This window comes from Arachis ipaensis, chromosome B1 (assembly GCF_059453495.1).
Source record: "Arachis ipaensis isolate K30076 ecotype BB chromosome B1, ASM5945349v1, whole genome shotgun sequence".
Taxonomy (NCBI): Eukaryota; Viridiplantae; Streptophyta; class Magnoliopsida; order Fabales; family Fabaceae; genus Arachis; species Arachis ipaensis.
Window position 1 is genome coordinate 81,839,223 of NC_142436.1, and position 5,778 is coordinate 81,845,000.

The following is a 5,778-nucleotide window of genomic DNA, read 5'->3' on the forward strand; positions in this document are numbered from 1 at the left end:
GTTGTGAACACTAAGGGGAGCACCCAGCAAAAAAAAAAAAAAAAAAAGAAGAGGGGGAGCGCAGACGCGCACTACGTGCGGGCGCGCCGACTGTTAGATCCTGGAAGTTCGCGCAGACGCGCACCTGCCGCGTCCGCGCCGATTTGCTGCTGCAAATGATTGGGCCAAACCCCAGAGAGTTAAGCCATTTCTGGGCTAGCTCTAGGCCCCAGGCTCAACCCCATCTGCGCAAGCGCACGCATCGCGCCAGCGCGCCATTTCACAAATTCGTCAATGTACGCGGACGCGCACTTGCCGCGTGCGCGTCCTTGCGCGGTGCCACCAAACTAGGCCATGGACCAGAGAGTTGGGCATGCCTCAAGCCCATTCTAAGCCTAAAGCCCAATCTCATGTACGCGTGCGCGCATGGTACGCGCACGCGCCCCTGCCTCATATGCCACCCTACGTTAGCGCGCACTGTACGCTCACGCGTGGATCTCCATCCCCCTCAGTTCACGCGGACGCGTATATGCCGCGTGCGCGCAAACCTCGTGGCGCGACTCCCGGGCCATTCTCCAGAGAGTTAGGCCTAAGTTGGGCCAACTCTAAGCCCCTGGCCCAACTCCATGCACGCGTGCGCGCACGGTACGCGCACGCGTCCTTTCCTCTTTCTGCTCATCCCCGCTTAAGCGCGTTGTACGTGCACGCGTAGGGACCACATTCTATCAATGGGTGCGGACGCGCAAGGTGCGCGCGCGCGCCAATTCAAAAATCGAGATAACCCTAGCTCGCGAAGCACACTGCGCAGTCGCGCACCCTATCCCCCCCAACCTCCATCTTCTTCTTCTCCTCACCCCAACTGTCATCGCAGCAGCAACACCGGCCGCCGCCGCACCATCTTCACCGCCGGCGACTCGCCCTCCCTCATCATCACCTTCTCTTCGCCCACTCACCACCACCCATTCTCTCTCTCTCTCTCACTCCTCTCTTCCTCCTCCCGGCCGAACTCCCACCGCGCCACCGTCTCCGCCTCCGCGCCACCATCACTGCCGTCCTCTCTCTCTCTTCCCTTCTCTCTTACTCCTCTAACCGACTCACCCTCTCACCATCGCCGTCCCTCCGCCCTTCAGTTTCTCGAACCACTGTGCCACCGTTCACGGCGGTGCCAGTCTGTCTCCGCTGCCCCTGCCCTATCGTAGTCCCCCCTTTTTCCATTTTCAGTTTTCCCGGCTCCCAGGTTCCTGCTCCATTTCTGTTAATTCTTTTCTATTTTTCCTTTTTATTTGTTCATTCATGTTTGTTCCTAGAATTGCATGTTAGTTAGCTAAATTCAAATGTTGTATGTTAGGATTAGTTAGAAATACTTGCGGTTAGGTAGCTAGGACTGGATAGAGGATTCTAGGCCTGATAAGTGCTCCGTATGTGCTTACTTGCTGTTTGTCTGTTTGAATGTTGTATGCTGATTTTGGACTGCTTTTTATGCACTTCTTGTTGCCTGAATGCTGTACCACTGCTGCTGTGCTTAATTGATGCTGCTTTCTTACTGTTTGTGCTATTCTGCTATCCGGGAACGTCCAATTTTAAGCCGGAATGCTGCCCGATTTTCACGGAAATTAGTTTCATTTTGACCTTTATTTCAGTTTTGGGCAAATTTCCGTTTCCTTTTTGACTTCCCGGATTTGCACAATCATGGTGAACATGAACCGCAATTTCTCGTTCAATTGAGCCTATATATCATCATATCACTAATCCACTTTTCTAACTCACTAATTTCTTTCACCATTTTACTTACACTCACTTTTAACCCTCTTTAACAATTCTTTCATGAATATGATGATATTAGTGCCTTTTGCATATGAGGTGTTACCTTTAATGAGGATTACGGTTTTGGTTCGGTCACTTATGCTTACTTGTTCACTTTTACATATTCAGTGCAACATCATGATTGCTCTTTGATAATGGTATCCTGAACATGTCTTCTTCGTTACATGCTACATGTTTTATATATTCTATCATATTTCTTTCAGGATGTCGGATAAAGGCAAAGCCATAGCCACCGCCTCTAAAAAGAGAAAACACTCTACCCCCTCCATTCCTTCCATCTACAAGAACTATGCTAGGAATCCATTGCAGGACGAGGATAAAGAGAATCAGCAGTTGCCTTCTACCAATCCTGGCAAATTCCCCAATCTCTACTGTGAGCTTCGGTTCTCTAGGTATCGAACCACGAAGCTAAATATTGAGAAGAAGTTGCTCCTACCTAATGATGTGAGACGGCGCATTAATGGTCGGATCCTTGAGTTGGGTATTGACTTTGTTGACCGGGATTTGGGTGACATTAATATCTCTTGGGTGAAGGAATTCTACTGCAACTTCTTCCGTCCGACCTTGGATTCAGTTCAGCTGAAGGGTAGAGAGATTATGCTCACCGAGGCCGCCATTGGGGAGGCATTACATTGCCGATACATTCCGCATGACCAGTGTGCCCATCATCAGGCTGAGATAGCCATCCATACCATGACTTTTGATTATGAGGCGCTTCGGCGCGTGATTGGGATACCGGAGGCTTCATGGGTTATGGATGCGGGCAACACCAAGCCAAAGGGGATGTTATTCACTCATTTGACTAGGGAGGCCAGGACTTGGCAGATGATCTTCGCCCACTACGTCCTGCCTACCACCCACTTTTCTGAGGTCCCCATGGAGATGCTTCTGCTGATCGGGTGTGTTATGGAAGGGAAGGATGTCTCCTTCCCTAGACTTATCCGATAGTGCATGTGGCGGGCGCATATTCGTGGCCCACTTCCGTTTCCTACATTGGTCACGAGTATGGCAGCCCTGGCTGATGTCCCGTGGTCAGATGATGATGTGCGACCACCACCAGCTGATGCAGATGACAGGGAGATTACTATCCCCTGGGGTGTTTGGGTGCACGAGAAGCCACCTGCTAGCCGCCGCTCTCGGGCTAGGGCTGTCATAGGGACACCTTCACCACCAGCCCCTGCAGCTGGACCATCCTCTTCTACAGCCGCAGCTCCTTCACCATCTACAGACCCTCCAGCAGCACCTGAGCCTACCTATCTCCTGGTCCAGCGTCTCTTCCGGTTCTTAGAGCGAGAGCGACACCATGTCAGACGCCGTTTGGATCGGATGGACCAGGCCCTTATCTCTCTGGGCGCCGAGCTACCTCCGCTTCCCGATTCTCCGGCCTCCGATGAGCAGGATCATCAGGAGGAGGACGCGGAGGCACCAGCTCAGCAGGATGCCCCTGACACTACAGAGCCAGCACATATGGAGGCACCACCTCAGACACAGGAGACTCAGCCGGTCCCATAGCCACAGTTAGAGCCAGAGCCTATCGTTGTACCTCCCACTAATCCTCCGGTTTAGCATCGAGGACGATGCTTGGTTTTAAGTGTGGGGAGGGCACCGGTAGCATTATTTGGGAACCGGTGAACTTTTTCGGCCTAGTTATCTCATTTTTCACATCCTTGTATATATTTTGATGCATTTGCATTTAGTTTGCTTTGGATACTTTTATTGCTTATTTTGGATTTTAGACATTTTGATGCTTCTAGATATTATTGGATGCTTTTGGATATTTTTAGATCTTTTGGATGATAGATTCCGTACTTTTAGTGGATTCTTCTTTATACATTTTGTTTATCTTTGTTTTTAGTTTGCGGTTGTGATTAGAAATCATGTTTTAAGTAAAACTTAGGCACCTTTTTTGCATATTATATTGATTCTAAGTGAAAAAGAAAAGGGTGAACTAAGAAAATTTTTGAACTTTTCAATCACAACAATGCTTAGTCAAACATTGAGGTTTTTCAAGGAGTTAAATATAGGGCATTAACCCAACTGATTGAAAAAAAAAAAGAAGAATTTTTGAAACTTGCTTGAATTTCATACCTTGTGAAGCATGTATTGAATTGAGAACACAAGCTTGTGAGACTTGAGCCTATTGATGTGGTTACATTTTATAACCATTTATTTCCCATTCTTGTGTGAAATTGTTCTCTTTCCATGATTATGACCCTTAATTTGCTTGATTCTATATATCCGTTTAATTCTTGTGTATGTGCATTTATATGATTGAGGCCATTATTTCATTTGCCACTTACCCAAATAGCCAACCTTTTACTCTCCATTGTTAGCCAATTTTGAGCCTATGCTTAACCAACTCATTCTTATTTTAGCTCATTACAAGCCCAAGGCGGAAAACCAATGAAAAGTCCTTGTTTGGATCCTTGATTGGCTTAGGCTAGTGAGAGTGTTTTATTATTCAAAGTTGGTGAGGCTTGGGAACATTGGATGGGATAAAAAGGGGCAATACACTTTTATGTTTAGGAATTGGGCACATATTCATGTATTAATCAAATGTAGAGACCTTATGCATTGATGTTCTTGTATTTAGTTTGAAAGAAGAAAAAGAAAAAATATATATATATAAAGGAAAGAAAAAAAATGATGAAAAGAAAAAAATAAAATGAAAGAAAAAGAGAAGAAAAAAAAAAGAGAAAAAAAAAATAAAAGGGGACAAAATGCCCCAAAGTGAAGCTCACTAGGAATCAATGCACAAGTATTGAGAAATGAAAAGAAAATGCATGAGTATGTAACAAAAAGTGAAGAATGGGTAGTTAGAATAGCTCGCATTTGTATAGGTCATTAGATAGGTTGGGTGGGAAAGTCTATGCTAATCAAAGATTCAAATCCTAGCCCACTTGACCATAAATGATCCTACCTTGACCCTAACCCCATTACAACCTAAATGAAAGACCTCATGATGAATGTATGCATGCATTGAATAAATGTTGATTGTTAGAAGAAAATCAAATTTTGGAAAACATGATTAGAAGAGAATTGAGTGAATTAACCCTTAAACACTTGAGTGAATAGAGCGGATACACATCCGGTGAGGGTTCAAAAGTTCAATCACATGTGTTCACCCACATTATCTATATTCTTGCAAGTTTGAACTCTTTTTAACAATTCAATACAATTGTGGTTTGGACTTGGTCCTTATTACTTAGCTCTTGTACTTACACATGCTCTCTTGGGAATTGATTTGTTTGAACTAAGCATTTCCAATTGCTTTAGATAGTTGCATTTAGATAGGACTCATATAGTTTAGTTGCATTCAATAAATGCCATACCCCTTAGTTCCTTCTTATTTTAGCATGAGGACATGCTAAGGCTTAAGTGTGGGGAGGTTGACAAACCCCAATTTGACGGTTTGTTTTGCATTGAATTTAGAACATTTTGATAACCTTTTGTCACATTTAGCCTAAGAATTAGCATGGTTTTGTTATCTCTTCCATAATTGTGCTTAAGTGTAAAAACATGCTTTTTAAGCCTTATTTTGGTGAATTCTAGTTTCTGTTTGATTCCATAAGATGCCTTGATGTGTTTGCTAGTAACCTCAGCTTGAAATAGGCTAGGCATGGATCAGAGGAAGCAAGGAAGGAAGCATACAAGTGGAGAGAAGCATAAAAAGTCAAAGAAGCAAAGTCAGCCATGCACGCGCACGCGCACAAGGCGCTCGCGCGCACATTGCAGAATCGACCAGGGACGCGCACGCGTACCATGCGCGCACGCGCTGATGCTGGCACATGACCTCATTAATGCAACACGTGCCTGGCGATTTGAGAGGGTTTCTGAACCCATTTTTGGCGCCAAATTGCTAAGGGAAAGGAATAAAAGGATGAAGGATTAAGGGGAAGGCATCATTATCACTTAGGACTTTTCATACTTTTCATACTTAGAAGTGAGATATAATTAGTTTAGTTTTTGAGCTTT